Raw genomic sequence first — 26,507 nt, 5'->3', positions numbered from 1 at the left:
TCAGTCTATAACTTCTATACTCCATCGATAACGACATTGAGCTTTGGTTGGGGTAAATTAATATAAGGTAACTTCATTTAGTCCCAATAATTGATTCTGAGTTTTTCGTCCATACAAAATGGAACTGACTCCTTTATGCAAAAATCGTTAAAGAACATAATAATAACGTATAATAATAAAAAGGTTTTCATACAAGCATTTTTTAAACCAATTTCGAGCCTTGCCCCCAGGATTTAAAGTATCGATATCTTATCGACTCCATTTTATCTTTCTTCTCTCTAATTGCTTTTTTCAAAGTGTGCGTCACGTCACGCGGCCATTGATTGGCCATAAGGCACGCCTTCTGGCCAATCACAGCACTTTTAAGCCGGTTGCACATGTTGTCGTAGACTCTCAGTCGCTTTGTTTTTACACAGTTGAATGTGTGTGTGGGAGCTGTGGTGGGGGAAATGTGGGGACACTGGTTCTCGTTGTAGTTACGCGCGACTTCATATCTATTCTCTTTCTATGATCTGAGATTCTAGCCCTCAATATTATGACTGAGCTGAAGTCGAGACACATTTTTTTAAAGGATGCGCACTGGTAGCTTTATTTATTTATTTATTTATTAGGTACACCAACAAAGTCACATACATAATACAGTTCATACATTTTAACATGGTTTAACACATGATACGTATATGACCTCAATTACTTTAAGAGCTTTTCCAGCTTCACCGGGCAGAGAGGCGAGTACAAAAGGTACTCTAGCCGTTTGGCGATCGTCGGTGCGCGTGCCGACGAGGCCGAGGTGGACCGACGACATCATAAAGGTAGCAGGAAGGCGCTGGGCGCAGGCCGCTACCAACTGGGCAACACGACCTAGGGGAGGCCTATGTTCAGCAGTGGACATCCTATGGCTGAGGATGATGAAGTCGAGTGGCGACCATGGGCCGGAAAACGTAGTGTTGGCAGGCCCCCCTACTAGGTGGACCGACGAGTTGGTGAAGGTCACGGGAAGTACCTGGATACGGGCAGCGTAAGACCGGTTTGGTAGGGAAATCCTTGTCCTTTGTCCAGCAGTGGACGTCATTTGGGTGAAACTAACGAAATCGAGTTTTGAACGTCGCTTACTCGCTTCATAATACGGGTCTAAAAACATAAGAAGTAAATATACTTTAATTTTCAATACTGCGGGAAAATGGATTTCTAAATATGCCGTTGGATCGTGGAATGAATACAAATTTACAATAAAAAGTTAACGCACAATACCTAATAGAATACTATTGTGTGTTTGCTATAATAATAGCAAATAGAAGCACATTGCAATGCGATTGCTTTTGACCGCAAGTAAAGTGATCTTTTGTTAGGGTAAACCTTGCGAACTTCTTGGCTCAAGTGGATTCAATCCGAAATTCAATTCATATTATTGGTATTCAATTTAAAGATAGTGTTGCTTTTGGTAAGTGAATTAAATTAACACTCATGTAACGGTTAAACTGCAGTTGAATATGTTTCATCTGGCGTGAGAAATTCAGTAGAATGTATCTAAAATGCCACCTAAGGTCTGGTCACTCCCTTATTAACCTTTTGGCATTTATTGTGTAAACTACAAACCTCTTTGTACAACTCTAAGCTGTACAATGGGACTTGTTTTAATGGAACTATTATTTGCGCGCTAACGGCCTGCTATTTTATATTGTAATGTCAACCCTTACTGAAAGTGACATACATGACGACATACGCGTGTTTTCCACTGAGGTTCTATGCTACGTTTTAAGATATTTCTATGTAGAGTTTTATTTTGTACTTGTTATTTCTTCAAGCAAACATAAATCTTAATAGACTAGACAACTACTTTGGCACAAAACCTAATTTAGGCCCGATTCCACCAAACTTTTATCCGAGAATAACTCCTGGTATAAACTGTCAATGTACGAGACAGTTTCAGTATGGAAAATATGACAAAATGTCGAATAACTGACGATTTATTCTGAGATTAATATTTAGTAATATTTACTCATGTTTGGTGGAATCCACCCTTAATTACAGAACACCTGAAAGGCCCGAAATACAAATACATTGAAATCGACATTATTTAAATACTTACCATTTTTGCGGCACAACCCTCTTACTGTAGAAAATTTTTAAGCAACCCCTTCTCTCTCTTCGTGACAACTTTTTTACCATTTTTACTTACTTTATTATACTAAATAGTATTGTTTTTTTTTAATTTAAAATGTCAATACATTTCTGAAGTACTCATCTTCCACCAGGTCAAGAGGTTACGCGAACGCGTCTCAATGACCCTAAAATATCTTGACTTACTGATCTTATCATGCCCTTTAAAGGTCACAATTTTTCTTAACGCACACAATCTCCGTTATATTTCCACCAACAAATCCACTTCACCACTGTACAGCAGTCCTAAAGCGGTCCTTTAACACGCGTAATTAATTCCTATCGCATTACAAGAGTGGTGACCACCTCCGCTGCCTCGCAAATATGACCCCTATCCCCGTGTCATAAAGAACCCGGCCTATTATTACCGCGGCTTACATTTCACGTAAGTTACGACCTTTGGAACGAAACCAAAAAGGTGCAGAAGAACCGGTATGAGCAACGACTAAAAATATTTTATTTGCAGGTATTTCGTTCGTTCGTTCGTTTCAGCCAAATGACAAAGGCCTCCCCCAAGACTCCACAATGAACAGTCCTGCGCTGCCCGCATCCTGGCTCTTCCAGCGACCTTTATTAGATCGTTGGTCCACCTATTAGGAGTTATCTGTACTTATAAACTAATTTTCATTTTTCCCTTTTTTGACGGGGATAACTTTGGAAACTTATCCTACAAAAAGAGGAACAGGTAATCCAGAGATCACCTCATCGGAAAGATACGACGTTGTTCCACCAAAATTCCTTTGGGGAATGCTTTTCCAGTGGGTTATGTAGGACTCTCCCTGCCAGAAGGGCAAGGCCTATCCACTAAAGCCCGACGGTGGCAGCCAGAGCTCAATGAAACAGAGCCTCGAGTTATTGTCCTAACTTGGACATTCGTCCGATGTGTTTGCAAAGAACCAATAAAATCGCTTCATTTAGTTCGCCTCGGTAAATGAAGCGATTCTATTGGTTCTTTTCAAACACATTCCTCGCTACGCATGTACGCATCCTCGCACATCTCTGGTGGAAACGTAGCCTAAAGGCTCGCTCGCTGGACCGGCTCTTCTGTATTTTACTCTGCTATGCGTATACTGCGTCTTTTAGGCTGTCACCCTGACAAATTTATACGTGACAGAGTCTAGATGGAGGTATTAAATAAAAGTAGTGACTCCGGGATGGCTGCGTGTGTTTTATGAAAGGTAGAACGTTATTTAAGTGGGAATTGCTCGCGGGTGAAAAATGTGAAGCAAGAGTACAGGCGACAGCACGTCCAACGATACACTGTGGCCTTTTTGATGTACTAAAGAAAAGAGGCGATTTTGTAGCAAAACTTTATGACTTTACAAATTGTATTATTATAGGTACCTATGTAGGTATAGTTGAATTAGTTTAGGTATAAATACTTATTGAATTAGTTCAGGTATTAATACCCACATTACTCGAACGGGCACATAGCTCGAAGAGATGATGGCCGCTGGGGCAGAAAAGTTCTTGAGTGGCGACCACGAGCTGGAAGACGTAGCGTGGGCAGGCCTCCCACTAGGTGGACCGACGATCTGGTGAAGGTCGCGGGAAGTACCTGGATGCAAGCGGCGCAGGACCGGTCTTTGTGGAAATCCTTGGGGGAGGCCTTTGTCCAGCAGTGGACGTCTTTCGGCTGAAACGAACGAACGAACGAACGATTAATACCCATTGTTCATCAGTGTTACAAATACTATTGAAATCGATAAAGGTCTTCTCTTTGTCCTTGACGAAATATCATGTCTTATTTTTCTCCATATTTTATGCTCATAAAACTGTGCGCGTTAACACTTAAAAGTTGTTTTATTGATATAACTATCGACAGACGTACATAATATTTGTTGTAAGTGTCCCGTCACATCCTTTCCTCTATTTTCATTGATAAGTGAGTTTTTTGTCCAAGATGTCCATTGTTGAATATGCAGTATAATTATTTATCTTGACACATTATCGTTTGTTCGTTTCAGGCAAATGACGTCCACTGCTGGACAAAGGCCTCCCCCAAGGATTTCCGTAACGACACATTACCATACGGTACCAATCCCATTATCACCATCATTTCAACCATAGGACGTCCACTGCTGAACATAGGCCTCCCCCAATGACGTGCCAATCCCATTATGTCGTTTTAATTTAGGTGTATCGCTAGGACATCTCTGATGTGGACTGTACACATTATTAAGGATCTACACACTACCCACTCTGGTTTCGTCGTGTATGTCGACGATTTGTTGGTATGGTGCAGTGGACATGGCGCGCGATACGTCATCCGGACTGGGGGCGACATCTGTCTTGGTGCGACCACTGCTGCGTTTACAATACACACGTGATTAATAGGTTTTTGCCAGAGATATATGAATAAATATGTGCTAGAGTCTAGACAATACAAAATTTAATAGACTACAAGTAAATCCATGATGACTGCTTTAGCTACCACCCGATTCCCAATTTCTTTTGAATTTGAATCTTTTGGGGCCAATGCTCATGTTTATGAAGTCTCCTTTTTTTAATCGGTGTGCATTTTGTAAAAAATCTATTGATTACCTCACTATGTATTAGGTATGTTTTCGATATCATTTGTAAGACCCGTGTCGCAGAAGCGATTGCTTTACAAACAACCTGAATAGAGTGCAAAATATTGGTCATATTTTAATAAAAAAATCTTACATTATTGCTTTGATCAATAAAATTAACTTAACAATCCATTATGAGACGCCATCCCAATGTCTAATGCAATCTGAGTCACACGGGCCCTCCCAATCAATTCCTCAGCAAGAGTGCTCCTCATCAAAGCCACAATAATCATAATAGGGCCGAATGACCGTTTATACAGTCGGAGGGAAGTGGACCTCACTTAATCAGATTAGAACATACGGGCTTAAGGCAGGTCGTGACCTCTACAAGACATGAAGACGTAGTAGAGACGGTTTAAACATCCTTATACGAGTATGTTTATGCGTATAAATGTTTGCATTATAAGAGGATCGAACCCGCAACCTCAGAGCGTAGATCTAACGAACATAACGTGGCGTAGAGCCCAATACGTGAACCACTAGGCTGGGCAGCTGTCAAAAAGATATCATAAGTCATCTAAAAGCTCATAAATGCAATCAATACAAAAAATATATCTCACAGTCCTTAGAATTAATAAAATTGGAAGATGCAATACACGGAAGAGTCAGAAGTTCACGTCCTTCAACATATTATGTTATTGCTATTGCCCGCGACTTCACCCGCGTGAAATTTAGTTATCACGGATCATCATAAATTATAGCCTATATGTTATTCTGGGTCATAAACAATAATACTGTAAAGTTTCATCAAAATCCGTTCAGTAGTTTTTGCGTGAAAGAGTAACAAACATCCAGACATCCACACAAACTTTCGCATTTATAATATTTATAATATAATATTAGTAGGATGATGTAGGTACGCACGTAAAACATGTAGTATTTTTGACCGCCACTTAGCCTGTGTTTATTACCCTTAACAATTTTTTTTATGACATGAGTAATGTTAATAAGTAAACAGTTACAATTTTCACAGAACGCGTACTTATTCGATAACAATACATAATCCACATATTATGGCATACAGTGAACGCGTTTTATTGGCAATTTTGTTCCTACTTCATATGAGATACAAAACAATGACGTTCAATCTTGTACCTACAACATGTCTAATGAAACTTGGCTGTTTCCTTATTATACTGATCCTACTGCATTTATTCGATTGCTGTGCAAGGAACACAATAGGTAACGTTATTGGCATTCAGTATCAGTATTGTGGGGCAACAGCTGTTAATGTTCATGGGGAATGTTGCGAAATACCCTGTAACGGGTAAAGTCCAGGAGTGCAAAGTCCAAACTGCAACGTTCTTTGTCTCGATAAGGTTAACCTGAGTGGACAAAGCAGTTACAGCGACTATAGAATTGTATTGTCCTGCGACAAGAAATCTTACAAATTCTGCTAAAATCTCTACATCAGTGTTTTTTATAAGCAAGTCAATGGAATTCGCTAATAGTAAGTACCTAATGATTTTATTATTGACTAGCGGCCGCCCGCGACTTCGTACGCGTGGATCCCGTTTTACCCCCTTAGGGGTGGAGTTTACTAAAAACCTTTCTTAGCGAATGCCTACGTCATAACATCTACCTGCATGCCAAATTTCAGCCCGATCCGTCCAGTGGTTTGGGCTGTGCGTTGATAGATCACTATGTTAGTCAGTCAGTCAGTCACCTTTGAGTTATATTTAGAAGTTAACATTGCTCTGGCTAATTGTCCATCCCTCCATTGATGAAGTCGACTAAATGTTTTTCTATCCTTTTCTGATTGCTTCAGAAAGTAAAGCATTCATTAACAAGAGATGTATCCTTAGAGCATTCGAAATTCAACTCGCATACGGATCAGTGTGCTTACCATGAGTTAACGTTATGTATGCTCGCGAGCGAGTACGTCTAAAAATTCTATGAAGATTTTATTTCTTGATAGTAGCCGCTAGGGGCGCTGCACAGTATGTCAAACATTTACTTTCATTTTTTTACGCAGTCGCTAGCGAGCACACCTAACGTAAACTTATAGTAAGGACACTGCACCAATCGTACAAGTATTCGTAGCAGTATTATCTGTGTTATTTCGTATTCGATTTCGATTTCGAATGTTTTGAAATACCGATCTTCATCAACGTTCGAGTCCATGTTTACGGAGGGATTAAAACAACGCCTGTATTTGTCCGTTAAAAAGCCTTTTAATTCGGACGCCCTTAAACCCCGGAGCGCTAAAAGGGTAAACAAACCGGGATTAGTGCCCGTTCGCGAACTGGCTTTAACCGGATTGATCGAGTTTTATCTACATACCACGGACAACACAATCAAAATTATGTTAATAATACTAGCTTTCCGCCCGCGGCTTCGCCCGCGTGAAATTTTGTCTGTCACAGAAAAACTTTTTCGCGGCGTCCCTGCTTTAAAAACCGGGATAAAAACTATCCCATGTCGTTTCCCGAGACTCAAACTATATGTATGCCAAATTTCATCAAAATCGGTTCAGTGGTTTAGACGTGAAAGCGAGACAGACAGACAGAGTTACTTTCGCATTTATAATATTAGTTAGATTATCGGTAATCGGTTTTTTCGTAGATATTAAACAACGACTGGAAGTCGTGAATCGGTTTCGAAAAATCTTAAACAGCATAATTATGCTATGTACCGATTTCTTCTGCAAACAGAGGTTATTTTCAGCAACCAGTCGCAGATCTAGCTTTTGTAGCCCGCGTAGCGACCAAAGCTAGTTTTTTTTATTTGTAGTTCTAAAAGCATATCAGCTCTAAAAGCATATTTTTGGATCAGCTTGGAGAAAATAGTCGAGTTTTATCAACTAGAATTTAAACCGTAAACAAAATTCGATGTATTGTATTTAAATCTTGCATTGATCGATTTGGATTGATATCAAAGTAATATTTTGTAAGAATTGCCATCTTTGCTCTCTGTTATTACGACTTAGACCAAAATACGGTGGACTACCGGGTAAACAACAAAACGCGTATATTATTATGCTGCATGAGTACTCACAAAATAGGTCGCTTGCACAATTAACCAATTGGTAAAAGCAGGATACGTTCATTACTCCACAACTTTAAAATTGCTCTATATTCGACCTTAGCCACTTGAAATAAGGAAAATTGGACGCATCAGTCCACAGACAGACAGACCACCTACGAGTATCGCTTATAAGGATGTGAACGTGCGCGTTTAGTATTGGAACGATTCGCTTCTAATAATAATGTTTATTTCTACGAATGGACGATGAAAAGGAAGCGCTTTCTGGACTAACGAATGCATATTAATGCAAAGTACTTACTTTCTGCCTGTGCCTTACAGTCCGTTACAGTTTTATTCTTTTACAAAATCATTTTAAGTAAAAAGAAAAAAGGAAAAATGTAAATATTCTTTATTTTACTCAAAATCCTCAGAACCAAATATACCTTACTACATAAATGGTGTTCAATAGTATGTTTAGGTACATGAGTTATTTTAAAGATAAAATGGCGACCACTTATAAATGCCTGTGTCATTCATAAGATCATAGCAGACATATCAACTCTGAAAGGGATCAACACCGTATCGCCTTTAGCGAGCTGTCATCGCCTTCCGCGCGCTGTCAATCGCGAGGCGAGGCGTTTACGTTACGGTGCGGATAAGTGTGCGTTGAAGTATGGAGTTTCATACAAAGAATACTGACCGCCTCGAGTTGATACGGTTACGATCCCTTTTCGGGTTGATAAATGTACTACGGCCTTTAAGATAAGAACCCAGAACATAACGCTGATATTCTATGAGAGCCACGACTGATTTCTTACCTTATTTTCATTTAGATTTTTCATTTACTTAGTACATGCTTTCGTCCTCTATTCACTTTCTTTAAGATTTAAGTATTTTTGTGGAAAAAGGTAGCATTCTATCCTTGTTCTTGGTCGCATTACTCTACGAGTATAGGTATTACTTCTGCGAAAAAACCCATACTAATATGAAATTAAGCTTGCTTTAATGTTTTTTTTATCCACAACGACGAAGCTCTTGGCCTGTATCTCACCTGATGGTAAGTGACGATCAGAATTCAAATTAAAGCAATGAAATCTGTAATATTACAATTATGTACGTGGTCATAACGTCAACGAAAGTTTTGTAAAAATTCGCATCAATATCGAACCAGCCGTTCGCGGTGACTTTAATGAACTCAACCCTGTTTATTTTCTGTATTATCTTGAATATCTTCTTTTTTGTAGCTGTAAAAGAAATGGTAAAAGTTACTTAAGAAAAGTGGCCACTTTCCTGCAGCCTATAAGTAATACTACGAGTGCATTATACATATTTAATCCTGGGTAGAAACTACATAGAATCTTACAAATTAAGTACGCGGATATTTTTTTACCCGCAACGGCTAAACTTTTCTTGACCTGCATGACATGCATTTGAAGGATCATCGTTTCAGCCACTGGACGGCCACTGTTGAACATAGGCCTCCCCCACTATTTCCATGATGTAAATACTACTAGGTACTCAGTGCCTGAAGACGAAAAGTCTACAACCATTGTGTGTTACCAGTGATGGACCTATGGTTCGGAAACGTGGCCTCTCACTATGGGCCTTAAACAGGAGCTCAAAGTTGCACAGCGTGCTATGGAGAGGGCTATGCTCGGTGTTTCTTTACAAGATCAAATCAGAAATGAGAGACGTCCACCCACAAGGTGGACCGACGACATCATTAAGGTAGCAGAAAGGCGCTGGACGCTGGCTGCTACCAATCGATCGACATGGAAATCATAGAGGGAGGCCTATGTTCAACCTCTAGCATGAACAACTTTCGTCTTCGAATCGTTTGCGTATTCGATAAAATTCGATACTCAATCTTCGAATTAAACGATAACGTGACAATTTCGATTCTCAAAATAAGTTTCGTGCAACCACATCTCATACTAAGTTCACTTTACGACACGTTCACAAGGGCGCTGTTGTAGTTTTCTTACTAAATATTTTCATGGCGATTCGAGTACGCAAACGATTTGAACTCGAAAGTTTTTCGTGCTAGCCGTACAGCAGTGGACGTCCTATGGCTGAAATGATGATAATGGCAAGACACTTAATGAATAAACTATTTTATTTATTTACTTACATAACTTCTTGTCGACTGTGAGTCTAGTACATGCCACCTGGCTTTCCCTGAGAGCGATGTACATTTTCTCGCACTCGTAAGTCAAGGCGGCTAACAACGTCATGTTTTTAGCTATATACCCCATCGCGTTTAGGAGCGGAACCAGACCACGCGGTGTTATTTCCTGTAAAGTGGAGTATGTATTAACATTACTGTGGATATAGAGCAGCGTTTCTTAACCTTTTTTGTCCACGGACCCCTTAGAAAATCAAGCACAATTTTAAGGACCCCCTTACTAAAAAATCTTCAATTTTCCGTTAAAATATACTTTTTTGGCGTGCGTAGCGATTACGAGAGTTTTAGTGGCATTCATTTTTGATTGTTAAATAGTCCGTAGATAAGGCTGCTAGCTATTATTGTGTATGGAAGTCCCCCATCTATACTTATAATAAATCTGTAGAGAGGTCAATTCTGTACATGAAATATATTTTCAAAATAACTATCAGGGGGTGATTAGTGATCGATACTGATGCCAAAAATGCAATCAGTAAAATTTTTGTCTGTCTGTCTGTCTGTCTGTCTGTCTGTCTGTCTGTATGTTCCTTATAGAAACAAAAACTACTCGACGGATTTTAACGAAACTTGGTACAATTATTCTTCATACTCCTGGGCAGGTTATAGGATACTTAGGAATTCCCACGGGACCGGGAATTAGCGGGAAAATATTTTTGTATGAAAAATCTAAACTGCTTAAGTTAGACGCTTGAAATTTGGCATGCAGGTACCTTAGTAAACTTAAAGCTTAGTTACAACAGGATATTGCAAAATTCCCACGGGAACGGGAGTTAGCGGGAAAAAACATTTGTATGAAAAAATCTTAACCGTTTAAGATAGATGAAGGGGGTAAAACGGGATCCACGCGTACGAAGTCGCGGGCGGCCGCTAGTACATAATAATATGCTCGTGGAGTCCCATTCCATGGGTCTACGGTCCATTAGTTGAAAAACACTGCTATAGAGAAAGATAACTTAGCCTATAACTATGTTCATGTATAGTCCAGTCATTACGTACATTCAAAAAAGAAAATGAATTTGCGCTTCTAATTTTTTAATATGTTGTAGGGGATACCTAGAAAAGCTTAACTTGAGATTGTCGACCAAGCTTTCCTAGGAGCTTTCGCCGCCATGTTGAAAAAAGGGGTAAAATTTGTTTTTCGGCAATAACTCGGCTATCCGATGAGACTCGAAAATTTTTGTCGGACACTTTTTGTAGCTTTCTTTGTGCTCTACAATAACGCCCGAACCATTTTTAGCGTATCATGCATCGTTATCGAGATATCGATCGATAAAGTCAAAAATTTTGGACACAAATTATTTCGGAATAATTAAATAATTAACGTCAGATACGTACAACATAACTTCGAAGGAAAGGTTGCAATCATATTCGACGGTTATCCGACTGATATGACACTCGCTGGAACGAAAACTTCGGAAAGAGTACGACGTTCGAGAAAAAACCAATCGCCGGAGTTCACATTCGATGAGACAACTACTCCAAAAGTTAGCCAGGAGAAGTTTCTCACAAGGGATCAAAACAAGAACCAACTAATACAAATGCTTTGCCGTTACTTAAAAAAAAGTAATTAAAAAGTAATTAAAAGTAATTAAATTTTACTTTTTACTTTTTAATTAATTATTTAATTATTTCGGAATTTTTCATATTTATTAAGACCCAAAGAAAAAAAAAAGAAAAAAACAAAAATTGTGTCCAAAATTTTTGACTTTATCGATCGATATCTCGATAACGATGCATGATACGCTAAAAATGGTTCGGGCGTTATTGTAGAGCACAAAGAAAGCTACAAAAAGTGTCCTACAAAAATTTTCGAATCTCATCGGATAGCCGAGTTATTGCCGAAAAACAAATTTTAAGCGTTTTCCAAGATGGCGGCGAAAGCTCCTAGGAAAGCTTGGTCGACAATCTCAAGTTAAGCTTTTCTAGGTATTCCCTACAACATATTAAAAAATTAGAAGCGCAAATTCATTTTCTTTTATTTGCCTTTTTTTCGGACGAAATGACTGGACTAGTATGTTTTCGGTAAATAAAGATAAAGACTTATTTTGAAAAAAATCCAGTGCACTTAAAAAAACTGCTAAAGACTGTTAGATAATTTCTATATGTGTTGATGTGCAATGTCACAACAAACATTTTTATGTTTAGTGATATAAGAAATGTTAGATTATAAGCCTAACCTTGTAATTAAATTAAATAAAATAAAAATAAAAAAAATATAGCTAATGATTAATTTTGCAAATTATTCGTAGGTACTTTATTATTGCAATAAAGAATACATTTAAGAACTTATCAGTATACCATACCCACCTTTTGTTCAATTACCAGCTCTACAATAATTTCAATTGCTAAATAAATGTCTGTTAAAGAATGCGTGAGAGACTCGTAAATGTAAATTAAGATCTGAAAGAAGACAATAAAGTGATTTAAAACATAAATGAAGCTCGAACTATCTGATGTACAGTTAGTTTGTGCACATGTTACACGATTTTTTGCTATTGACAAAAATAATCAATTGTTTCTGTTCAGTAAATCATCATCATCATCATTTCAGCCATAGGACGTCCACTGCTGAACATAGACCTCCCGCAATGATATCCATGTCGGTCGATTGGTAGCGGCCTGCGTCCAGCGCCTTCCAGCTCCCTTAATGATGTCGTCGGTCCATTGGTCATCGGTCGGTCTGTTGAGTAATTTTGATAAAATTATTTGAACTTACTATTTTACCAAAACATTTGTTTATCCATTTCACTGTCTCTATCGTTTGGCGGTGTACTTTCAACATCAGCTTCCAATAAAATTCAGATCTTTTCTGGACGTAACTCTTGGAAGATATCTTTGACGATAGTTGCAATTTCGATACCGAAATTTCTATATTTCTTCTGGTAATCATAATCACTAAACATCCATGGACGATGCTCACGTCTAATATAGCAAACAAGTGACCACATAATGCAAGAAAGATATCATTGTAAATATATAATACTTGCAATTCAAAAATAGTATACCAACATACTATCACAACGCACGCAGGCCAAATAGAGAAGAATGTGATTCTTTTAAAGATTTTACTGTTCATATTACTTCTAGAAATCCATTGCAATCTTTTTAATAATTCCACGTGGCAGTAAGAGTCAATGACGTTAATTTTGTAGACGGTTAAATTCAAAGCTATGAAGTAAAACACATCGAGTAGCCACACCCATCTAGTATAGAACGAATCTTTACTCACAACAATATTTGTTGCGGTATCGAACGAAAGTACAGCAGGCCATGCAATTATAATCAAAAAGAAAATGATTGCACAACCACTTAATATTTTTGTAAGAGCACTGTTAGTCACAATCAAATTGTCCTTGATCTTATAATTGGGAATAAAATAAAAATAATGTGTGAGAATGAGAGGTCGCAGCATGTCCTGGACTTTACGATAAATATAATTGTTTGAATATATTTTGTTTTGGACCATTTTGGTAGACGAGTCTCTCTCAACACAGACTTGATAGGAATATGGTAATATTATTGAATATCGTCTAGGTTAATGGATATTGAATAAACAATAGCAATAGTTATTGTAATAATTTGTGTTTTCCGTTGTGCGTCCATCACTCATTTTGGGCTTAGTTTATTTATTCATTTATTTGTCATAGGTGCCTATACAAACAGTAATAATATTACTTCGAAAGTTATCTGATCGTATAGGATCTAGTTTCCCCAATATCCACCAAATAGATTATACAGACTGACAGAAATAACTACAATAAATAGTTTTACTAAGTAATAAAGGAAAAAAGATGTTAATTCTGAATGTAAATTATTGTAACATAACTACTACCATTAAGAAAAACATTTTATTAAACCTACGTATTTGTAGACTTTGTTATAAAATCTTTTCCAAAGGGACGTGTCAGGCCCTCCAACATATTGAGCAGGTGTTGAGTTTGCATAGATCCGGCTCGAAGGACCAAACATGGAACCAAAAGATATCGTCTTCAAACACAGAGCATGTCTCAGCTGTCCCCATAAAGTATGTACGGAGGAGCGAATTAGGCTATACATTTTTGCAGCAAATCAGCACATATTAATTACATAAGATACTACATACGAGCCTACAGTATTTAGCTTGACGTGCTGTCGTCTGTACCTAGCACAGATCACAGAAACTAAAGGGAGATGTGACAAGGGGGCGGGGGCGGTGTCGCAGCAATAATATGCCCAAAAACAGAACACAATATATTTGCTCGTGGCAGCAATGATGACAGCAGCGACGTCATAATGAAAACAGTTTACATTGCTTGCGTAGTACTAAAGATTATTCGAACGTTGAGAACTGATACCGCAGTGGATAATGAGCACATATTTTGATTACTTTGTGTGTGTGAATATCTAATGCGACACTGTTTCGAACTCAGCGCATTAGTTGGCATCTCTCTATATCTCTATGGTAGGTACCTAGCTTTCTATACCCACAGCCAACTCATCTGGTTCTCCAATCGATAATGTCTCGTCCTGGGCAAACTAAATCAGCCCTCTGCCCTCTCTGGCAGCCCCTTGTCCTCCCGTTATTTGCGGACTTCACTAGTGATGTACAGATGTCGATATCGATCAAAAGATCAACCTAGTGCTGACAATAAAGATGTCTATTGCTACCATTACATTTGGAAAGCCTTCAAAACATTTGTCACGTGAATTATATTATTAATATTATTACTAGAAAACATTTGATACCTACTTTGTTTGTAACAGGCTCCGAAAATACCGGTCTGATTTGAAAAATTATTTCACCACTACAATCCTACATTATTTCTTATGAACATAGGCGGTACGAAGTTCGCCAGGTCAGGTAGTGTTAAAATGCTTAGAATTGTATTGTATATTACACGATTGTTTTCTTAGACAAAATGATTGACATATTCAAAATACTTCAATATTTTGATATAAACACTTCAAGTAATTAAACGACAAAATAACTGATATGGATGACGACAGTTACTATTTACTTGACTTACTATTTAATTTTATCCACACGAGTAAAGCAGGAGACTAAAGCAAACTGTTTTAAAATAAATGGTTTTTATGTCCCATAATTTGGACGTTCTATGGCTGAAATGATGATGAAGATGATAAAAATGAAAGGTCACTGACACCCTCATCACGAAATCTTAGAAACTGCAAGTGCTAGGAGTCTCAAATTTTGCATAGGGCTTCTTTTAGAACATAGGTGCTCACTAAGACAGGATTTTGAAAAATTAAATCCCTAAGCGGGTAAGACGGGGTCCACACGTACGAAGTCGCGGGCAACCGCTAGTTAGTTATATGAACGTCAAGTGTCAAAGCCCATCCCTAGTTGGGTTCCGTGATCGGGCGCCATGTTTGGTGACCGCCACTTTACATGCGATATCTCGCGGGTTCGTTTGGATAGCACGAGGCCGGATAAGTCCATTTTCGCATGATTTGCATTTGACAAGTTTGTTGAACATAACTAGGAGATAGACGAGTTTTGTCAAAGGAAACACAGGCTTATGATTTACGTAATAATAATGACATATGCCGTATAAACACTTTTAATGAAAATCTGCCCTCTCTGTCCTAATTTGATCAGAATCGTTTCTGTACTTCTTCGAAATCCAATTCATTTCGACATTGCAATCCATCAAATTTTAATCAAGCTTTAACCCTGCCAAGGACTACCTGTCCTAAACAGCGCTGGTTTTTTCACCCATGTCCTTGAGATCGCTCAAAATGTGTCCTACTTTTATAGTGTAATTATATTACAATTCTACCACTTGATATGCTGTCTACATAAATTAAAGACAATGAAAACCTTACAAAATTCATACACTCCTGTAAGCTCTTGTAAGTAGGTTATGTGAATATGAAAGTACTCTTTATTCTAAAGCAATATGTAAATACATTTGGAAACATTCCGTTCTTTTCCTTACACCCTGTATTTCATAAGTACTTATAGCCACGTTTCGGTGCCGGTTCAATCAATATTCGTTAATAGCACCTACAAAGGGTACGGACACCAATTTGGATGATTGGGCCCGTACTTACAACTTTACGGCACCCCTATCAATTCGCCTTAATGTGACACGATTGTGTGCTTAGTTTCAATATTTAATTGAAGTTCTTGATTTGATATACGATTTCGAAGCGTTGAAATTACTCTGAATATTATTTCAGTCCAAATATGAAATAACTCGATTTCTGGGACTACATGACGCATAGTAATAAATAAAGCTCAGCTTGACTAGCTAATGAATTAATAAAAATTAACAGCATTGTTGTATTCAACTGGTATACAGCAATGAAGCAGTTGATAGTAAGATAGCCAGTTCCTATTTATTGAGGATTCCGGGAGTTGCTCCCTTCCTTCGTATGACTTTCGATCAGGTGACACAAAGGTTTTTTCTTTTGCACTTACTGTCGAAGCTTATGGGTTACTCCGAGAGCAAGGCAGTGTGTGTCTTACCATGCTATTTAGTAATCATTTTTAGGGTTCCGTAGCCAAGTGGAAAACAAACGGAACCCTTATTATGTATTCAATTCTTGATGTTTGCTTACTATGAAATTGATGATTGAAAATTCTATGACCAATTTTAGTTCTTGAAAGTAACCGCTAGGGGCGGTGTTCAATTAATCTTTTTACGTAGACGCTAGCGAGTACGTAAGTATTATGTAATCTCATGATATAGTTATGTTGATATATCATGTTTGGGATTTCTTGTGCGTTTAAAGTAGACTTTTATTTTCTTCTCGGACGATCACAAATTCCAAACCTCCAGAGGGAAGAGGAAACTTGCCTCCAAGGAGGACGACAACACTCCTGGTCAGCCTGAGATATCGCTCCCAGAGGGCTCGGAGGAATTGTCCCAAGAAAAACTAGTAACATACTATTTCTCTGGGACTGTTTGTTTTTAAGAGGAAAATACGGCTTTTTGAATTTACAAGGATTAAGTTCTGTAGTAAGATTTATAAATCATTGGCTAGTCGCCAGATGTTCGACTCTTTCGATCTTGAGGTTGGTTCAATTCTCAGGTGTGACACGCATTGAGCGATCTCCCTTTTGAATGAACCTGATTTTTTGAAAATAAATGTTTTGATTCCATGCAAGTTAAGCCCTCCAATTGAGACATTTGAAGTGCTTAATATAAAATTTAACAACCCGTTTGGTATAACTGGTAGAAGAAGGACCCAACCCAAACTAACTCCGAGTATTTATCTGGTACAATTTCTGGTCATATTTATTTGTCCAGTTTCAAACAAGATTGATGTTGATTTGTTTTTGATAGCTCTTTAAATGCCGCCGTATTTTATCCAAGCTCAAAGAAACCCAGTCCCAATATGTCCTACAGATCTTCGTGACTCCGTACCATTACTCCTGGAGCGGAATCATTCCGTGTACTCCCGGGGGAATAACATTTATTTACTCGAGGCACAGTGATAACACTATCTTAGGAAAGGTCGCGGGAAAGGTCCAGACGTTATGTGTATAATAAACTTGCTTCCGGTAGGCTTTATTTTAGACACGTAGTCGTAGAGGCAATATGTCTGTTGTCGGAAAATTCTGGAAACATATCACCCACAAGGTGAACAAGGACACATGAGGTGAAGGCACATGATGTAGGCTGCTTCCAACTGACAAATCTAGAAGTTCATTAGTGGACGTCCTATGTCTGAAATGATGATGATAGTGAAATTGCTAGTAGAGTCCCCAAAATAATTGTTTTGTACGAGTACTCATGTAAGGGAAGCATTAAGCTCCGGAATCTAACATTTACGATTAAAAAAAAGAATGACGACTTAACACTAAGTTTTTTTGTGAGTCTATTGATGCTCAAATAAAAATCTTTCCTATTATTGTGCGCATGTAAAGAGCTGTTGATGATGATGATGATTGTGCGCATAACTTATACTCGCATGGCGAACACCTATAATACCTACCGTATGTACGTGCCCTGTTGCCAAGAGGAGGCATAATCCCAAAAGTGTATTTCGTAGCTACAAGTATCTGTACAATAGGACGTAATTTTTTCCCTTTGCATACCTACGGAAGATCGCCCAGCATAACCTGAGCTGTAGTTCACTTTGTTCTTCCCTTATCTCCGGCCGTGATAGGACGGTCAGGTCACGTCTAAAGGTCTGGGTTTTCTGGGTGGAGATTTTGTTCCTACACTGAGGTAGGTTGGATGAAATGGGCCAGAGACAAGCAAATTACAGGAAAATTTGTCATACTCCCGTGATATTGTGTGATAAATAAAATTCATGGAACCTTCCCAGTAACGGCGGATATTAGTTACATTATTTTTCTTTTACGCAAAAGAAAATGAGCTTTCCACGAAATACGAGTATGTGATGTGAATTCGTGCTGTGATTTCAGAAACAAAGTCCATAGACTTTGTGAATGTTGTGAATATACATAAAGTCTTACTTAATAAAACGTTAAGTGCCATAAAATCTTTGCAATAAAGAGCTTTCGCTATGAAACAAATACAATTGTTTTCAGAGAACATTTTAGTACAAATAATACTAAGATTTAAGGTTTTTTTTTTAAATATTTTTTATGCATAACAAGGCAGGTATTTGACCGCAATCGCACCTGGTGTTAAGTGAGATGCAGTCTAGGATGGTACATATCTGCCCTGTAAGTGCATCCTTCAAATCATTACCCGTGAATAACAAACTTCATATTATGCCAATTATAACTCGTATCATAACTGTAAAATCAGTCACTAACTCACACACCGTATTTATATTTTAAAACAGAAGCAATTCCGTGCTTTCTACATTTTATCCGACAGATGTTTACCGCCAACAATTTCCACAAAGAGCCAGTTAAACCGACGGTTCCCACAGCCGCATTAAAATGTATCAGCAGAAAAAGGTTTTCTTTTAAATTTCTTACTACGATTCATTTTCCACTTCGTCCCTGAAACAGACGTTTGGAAACATTAAGGGTAAGATCACACTAAGGATCTTTGTTACCGAAGCTGAGCGAGAAAATGGATGCGGAAATAAACGATAGCTTTATTTCTCAAAATCCGACAAAGAGGGCGACACTTGCTATAAATGCTCCACTTTTAAACTTCAGTGAAAATTATCTACATATAACTTCCTAAACTCTTATGTTGTGAAACACTAGGGACTGAAATTTGGATTCCTGCCGAGCCGATATCTTCTTAAACAGTATTACTAGGAGTTTTAGAATAAATAGGAACTCATTTCACTCATGATGTAGTCCTGTACAACGATTAAGCAATCCCTCTTTCAAAAAACCAAGATAAAATGATTCTATAATATTCTTCTCTCGGTTTTAAACTACAGGTTTTTCAATTTTCATTTATATCGGTTTGTGTAACAGAAAGACAGACAACCTTTCATCCGTTACCTTCGCATCGATTAGTAAAGTTCGTTCGTTTCAGCCAAATGACCTCAAGGTTTTGCACAATGACCGGTCCCGCGATGCTCGCATCTAATAAAGATTAATGTTTTTTTTTTATTTTTTTTTAGTTTTGCGTAGTGTGTTATACCCCTAACACTGCAAGCCGTGCACGGCATCGTCTGAATTATTAAGTCCCTCCATTACACTGCATTGATTGAAACTGCACCTTTGACATTACAGTGCCAAGAACACATGCTGCATTTATTGTGACTGATATTTTCATTGCTCATTGAAAACTGTATGAAATGTTTATATGTAGATCTAGCGCTTAGGCAGTGCTTGAGCTATGGGAGCGGTACGGAAGGTTTGACATTGACATATTATGACGTGACAGGCATACAAATCTGAAGTCTCGCTGACGTTTGACCATCTCAAAATGCCGAGAGGTCCCGGGTTCGATTCCCGGCCGGGCAGAGATTGAAATGATGAATTTTAATTTCTGTGATGAGTCTGGGTGTTATGTATGTATTAAAAAAAGTATTTATGTATGTTTATATCCGTTGTCTAGTACCCATTGTACAAGCTTTGCTTAGTTTGGGACTAGAGGCGCAGTGTGAAATGTCTAAGGATATATTTATTTCAAATCACCCTCACATGCCGCTCCCTTACCTCAGGCACTGAGTTAAGCGCAACACCTTTAGTCCTATAGTTGCGGTTTTGCATCGACTTTTTACTAACGGGACTATTCCCACTTCTCGTTCCCACCACTGCAACTCCTGTGTAGCCAGGATCTACAGCTTGACCGCCACAAAAACCCAACCAATGAAGGTCAAGTTTGTCCCGGGGGAAAGTTAAACTGTCATTGGACCCGCAACGAAATTAATCAGAAGAACATAGGAGGAGTTCGAAATTAAGGTTCGACTTCCCTCCATTGCAAAGCGGATGACAGGTGACAAACAAAGGTTTAAAACCTTTAAGAAAAGATTCTGCGCCAAGGACATTCGACTTTTTACTAGCGTTAAGGTCTATGTAATCATCATCTACATTTATGTAACCTTTATCTCGTTGTATTATTAGCCATATTAAACTTTGCGACTTGACCGTTTCGTTACTGCAATGAACAGTGAATACATTTTCACCTTACGCCTGTGTGACTATAGCGAAACGGCTGTGCTACAATATTTGATTAAGGTAGAGTTTGTTTACTTAGAGCTTGTAGAGTTAGAAGATCCGATTAACTTTTTTTCAATGCTAGACATTTATTTATGGTCTCGACTTGTTAACATTTTGCATAAAAATATTTTTAGTAGGATTTGTATTTATTTATTCAAAACTTTAGTTCCAGACCTGAGTCACACAAGTCGCACTTCATACTTCATCATGACTAGTACTTAATACATACTATTACGTAATATCACCACGGCGGCTGCATCATAGCAGCCGAAACGTCAAGCCGTGAGTACATAATGTAACTCATTAATAAACGTCGCGTTAAGACCCGTGTCTTAGGGTGAGTTGCACCATATTATTTTATTTATTTATTTATTTATTTATATTTTGACAGTAATTATGACGATAACCGGTGATTTTTGTATGGAGTATGACAGATTTTTGACGTTTGTCAAAGTTAAAGTAAGATGGTGCAACCAAGCCTTACTATTTTAGTTGAAATGGAACGCGAAAGTTTAAAATCGTATACTACGTAATAATATAGGATATAGCAACACGATTATCGGATACGAGAAATAATTCCGTATTTCAAAGGACACGATCAGTCGTTGCTCGCTTAAATTGCTCTTGATTGGGCCGTTACAAGATCGGTCGCCTATGGCGGCTCCTTTACAAGATCTGCTCAGTTTGAGGATAGATCAGGGGTTCCCAACCTAGGTGTGTAGGTGTACAGTGCGAAAGCGCACTCATAAAGATGTCCGTAGTACAAAAGGTGGGTCGGCACTGCTGAACAAACTGGGCATAGGCGGAAATCGGGACACGGTTCGCTATACCGGCATTTCCCCTAAGTCCAGAAAGAAAGACATTCGTAATTGTTTTAGTGGGTAGGCCTTGCCCTTCTGGCATGGAAAGCCCCACATAACCCGTCGCCTGACCACAGTTTTATGCGCATTTTTTCCCCGTAAAAAATGGGTTCCCTACCACCAAGGGTGGTCCGCAGTTAAAATATGGTCCGCGACACTAAGTTGCTTTTCTAAATAAAGATGACTTTTTAAAATTAAATAATACTTACTTATTTAAGATATAGTTTTTTAAGCTTATTTACGAATTTTTTAATGGTTCCTGCGAACAATTAAAAAATCAAAGTGGTCCCTGGTCTAGAAAAGGTTGGGAACCAGAAAGGGAGTTAGATAAATTGATGAGATTACTCGAAAAATGTGTTTGGTATATGTAAGGTGCAGTGCTGATTCTGCCGAAGGCGCCGATTGGACGAAAGCACAGAAAATATAATTTTGTGGAAAAATAGTACTTATTACAAATATTTAAGAAGTGCTGTGGTCTAAAGAAACAGTTCAACGATCTGAATCTCGCTCTTGGAAACATATAATATTGACAGGATATTAAACAAGTTTTTGAAACATTACTAATTTATATCATTTCGTATTACGAGTAACATCTAAAGCCATACGCCGAAAGGACTTACACCAAAGACAATTTAATTAACCCATTTAGACCTACCGTACCCTATGTGGTACGGTATATTATTGAAAATATTTTGAAGTACCAAACTGTTGTTATTTTGTAAAAATGATTGTGACAGTAAGCTTAAAGTGATTATTTTACATAAAAATATTTAAAAATGCGTTTTAACAGGTGGTTTCGGAAATATTTTTAAAATTCCTCAACAGAAAACAAAAAGAATATTTACAATGTATTCAAGAAGGTATATTTCATATTATTCATGGTAAATTATATTATTTATCCATTTTATTTCAAAAATAAAGTACAATAGATATCATAACTACGAAAAAAATATTATTGAGATTATTTTTATACCATTTTTTCTAGTCTAAAATAGGTGTACCCTATAAGGTACAGTAGGTCTATGCATAAGCAAAATCATGCGAGAAAATGTAATTTAATTTTTATTATTTTTCATTGTTTTAGGCTATTGATGCTTCACTTGATTGCCACAACTCTAGAAAAAAAATATAATTTCAGCAAACAAAGCAATTTTGGTATTTTTTTACTGCTTTCTTATCAGATGGCCGCTAATGGTGATCAGACTGACGAAGATTCAGGCGATAACGATAGTGTCAATATAAATAATTATCCTCAGAGTTTTCTTCGATGGATTTGCTAAATTTCCGTCATCGTATTGTTAAATGCGGTTATTGATAGCAATAAACGTAACAAGTCAGAAGAAGCCAGGTCTTCTTCAGCTATCCTCACTAACTTTGGAGAAGGTAGGAAAAAAGAACCAAATGTGATTAGTGCCACATAAAACGACTTACAAGCTATGCCAAGAGTAATACTGGTGATTATGTGATTTTATTTTTATTTTATGTCATACAAAAATAAATAAAAACCTGCTTTGAACAACTAGTATGTTTTGCATGCATATAGACCTACTGTACCCTATATGGTACGGGCTCCCCACGGCCCCCTTTTTATGGATTTTTTTTTTAAATATTTTTTTCATGATTTTTATGCTTCCCTTTGTAAGTTCTTGCTGAGAAATCAATTATTATTTACAAAAATAATTATCGGTCTAAATGGGTTAATAGTATTTTTAGATAGAGGTTTCAAGTCACTTATTATATTGTACTTATTTTTGGCCTCGTAGTTCCAGAGGTCCTCTCTGTTCCACTCTTCGAATATTCGTACACCAGACCTATGAACTTCTCGGACAAACGTGGAAAATGTTGGATAATTCCTCTATTTGCCTCTAGTAGGTACCTATTAAAAAAGATAGTGCTGGTATCGTACCGGAAAACGCAGCGTGGGACGTCCACCTACAAGGTGAACTGACGACATCGTAAAGGTAGCAGGGAAGCGCTGGATGCAGGCTGCTACCAATCGATCAACGTGGAAAGCATTAGGGGAGGCCTATGTTCAGCATTGGACGTCCTATGGCTGAAATGATGATGATGATTACTAGGCTCTAACTTCTGATACATCTTTCGGTTGATCTGGGGTGGTCCTCCTCTCTCCTAATTGCAGTGCCCTACCTACAGGGCCCAAAATTTTCTAATTTTAAGTACATAATGGATGCAATAAAATATTGAGCATCTGATAATATATCTGATAATCATCATCATCATTCTAGCCACAGAACGTCCGTCGTCCACTGCTGAACCCAAATGATTTCCGTACTGTCCGGTTGGCAGCGGCCTGCATCCGACGCTTTCCTGACCTCTATGAGGTCATCGGATGAATCATATTGTGTTCTTTTTGTGGTAAATAGAGATAAATTATTGTAACACATTCCATATATTATACATAGTTTCGTGAGCGCGGCTTGCGACTACATCATGAATTATTTAGTGCCACCAGGTTGCTCTGGTAATGTCTCACTCGCTCTCGATATGACTCATCTGTTGTGGTATGGGTTAAGGCAGAAAAGAAAGAGGTATTAGTTTAGAAAAATAAATGAATTAAATAAATGACGTTAAATATGCTTCAACGTCTTTCTCAAAAGATCTGTGTTATTAAATCTGACGATAAAGAAAAAAAACCGGCCAAGTGCGAGTCGGACTCGCGCACCGAGGGTTCCGTACAAACCTGCAAGGTTTACAAAGTTCGTTCAATACGACAATCGAGTCATAACTATGGTATTTTTATTGCAAAATGAAATTCGTAACATTACAATGGGGAAAGTACGAGTAACTACTTAAAAGGAGAATGCCCAAAATTGGTATCGCTCGAAATCTAATTGTACATTGAGCGTACCACACCGTAAANATGTAATCGCCTTAAAAGAAATTAGTACCATTAGTTTTCCGCAACATGGCGAGGGTTTTTATGTTCCTGGTCAGGCTATATATAACGTTGCTTCGTGCCGAATTTCAAGATTCTGAGTTCACAGGAAGTACCTTGTAGGTTTTGATTCCCTAGCGTGTGACGGAAATTCGTCTAAGGTGTCGGTATAAACTGCTGTATCTTTTGATCGCGTTAACTTAGAAGTTTGATTTTTTTACTTCTTAAAGGGACAATAGATCTAGGTATTTGGTATAAATTTCAATTTGATACCTTTATTCGTTCGTGAGAAATAAGGTAGTAAGTTTTAAAATGTAATTTTCGCAATTTTTCCTATATTTGCATTATATGACAATGCTTAATGCCAAATTTCAAGATTCTGAGTTTACGGGAAGTATCCTGTAGGTTTTGATTCCTTTGCGAGTGTCGAAAATTTGTTGAAAATATCGACATAATCGGCTGTATCTTTTGATTGGCTTGGCTTAGAAGTTTGATATTTTCACAGCTTAAAGGGACAATAGACCTGAGTATTTCATGTGAATTTCAGCTTGATACGTTCACGCGTTTTTGAGATAAAGGGTCTTGACAGAAGGACGGACGGACAACAAAGTGATCCTATAAGGGTTCCGTTTTTTCCTTTTGAGGTACGGGACCCTAAAAATAGCACTGTCTGCACGTACTGCAATAGAACATTATATTTATCTTTATTTAGGACAAGAAACAGTTATTATGTATTGTGGGGTTATGTACTATAGGTAATAATATCTTACAGCTAAGAGATTAGGTAACAATTTATTACTCAACTCTTAAAAAAGATAACTCTCCCGTAACTTTTCTCAAAGATTATCCTTGGACATTTTAAAAAGCAAAACTAAGTACCACTTTTGTTCGTTTATTTGTTGTTTTATTGTTTTGTTGAATCGCTGTCATGCTGTGTCTTGTGTCTTCAAGTTTCTCATATTTACGTCATCACTAACGTCTCAACAAGGGCCATTGTTACAATTTTATTTGGCAACATCATGAATATTTATCTGGACTAATTGTAATCTGATTAAGAGGCTTTTTCTTGCCTGTACAATGTGGCGATCAAATACATAGTTTGTCTTACTATCATGAGCGTTGTACTAGAAAATATAATAATAATACAACGGTCATTGGGCATACTGATTTTTTAACCGTTCAAGCCCCGTCGAAGTACCTATTTCCAAGTTATGAATACATGTAGGATCAATTCAGAAAAAACTTTTTTTTGCTTACTTTGGAGTATGCAGGTACCTCAGGCCTAAATCGACTATCCCTTTATTTATACCCATCACCCTTGCATACTTAGTAGGTTTCAAACGGCCGAATACTGAAACACTACTCAAATCTGTCACTCAGCTGACGGGCTCCTAAATTTAAGTATCCTTCAATTTTAAATGGTATTCTCAAACGCTACTCAACGGATTTGAAGCCGTGATCAGCTAAGCAGCTCTCAAATGTTTACATAATGGCAACATTTACCAAAAAAAGTATGTTTTCATTTACACAAATGATAACTTTACGTCTTTTATCCATTACACGCAGCATCGTTTGGTTATGTATTGTCTTTTATGGAAATATACTGAATCAACTTAACATAGAACAGTTTATTTTTAGTTTCTATTATATATAAATCTCGTTTTATCATATAAAAAAATTAATGCTTGCATTTTTATTTAATTAAAAAAAATTTTTTAAATGTGATACTTTTTATTGTTGAAATCTATTAAGTGGCGATCGTGGACCGAAACGTAACCACAATTGACATTTATCATTGTTGACTGACAGAGCATCAAATTGACAAATCAACAACTCTTGGAAATGCTGCTATGCGATGTCCCCTTAATCCTCAGAAATAGGCATGTTTATGTAAAGCGATTTCATAGCAGCTATTTTGGTTGTTACTTCGTGCACTATACGATGCACAGTTGGCTGTTAGATGTGGAAGATATCACCTAGTACACGTTCATAACTTCCCGTTGCGTAGAACAGTAGGGTTATAATAAGTATTTGGTCCACTGGTTGTATGGCATTTGGTGAGGGGTTTCAAAGAGCTTCCAAATTATGAATCCAGAAACAACACCGTTTCTTTAGAGACGCGGAACCTCGCTCGGAATTGCATGTCATTATAATAATATTTTTCAATAGCGTTCAGCCTTATTGCGTTCCTGCGATTAGATCTAGGTATTTCCTCGAGGCTCGAAAGAAATGATAACGATGACACACATTATTTACCACTATTTAGGTCGATTTAGGTATAAGAATAGGATTTAAGATACCGCGCAAGCAC

Source organism: Ostrinia furnacalis, unplaced genomic scaffold, assembly GCF_004193835.3.
Source record: "Ostrinia furnacalis isolate ACB-3 unplaced genomic scaffold, ASM419383v2 OfSCF6554, whole genome shotgun sequence".
Taxonomy (NCBI): Eukaryota; Metazoa; Arthropoda; class Insecta; order Lepidoptera; family Crambidae; genus Ostrinia; species Ostrinia furnacalis.
This window is presented reverse-complemented; position numbering follows the sequence as displayed.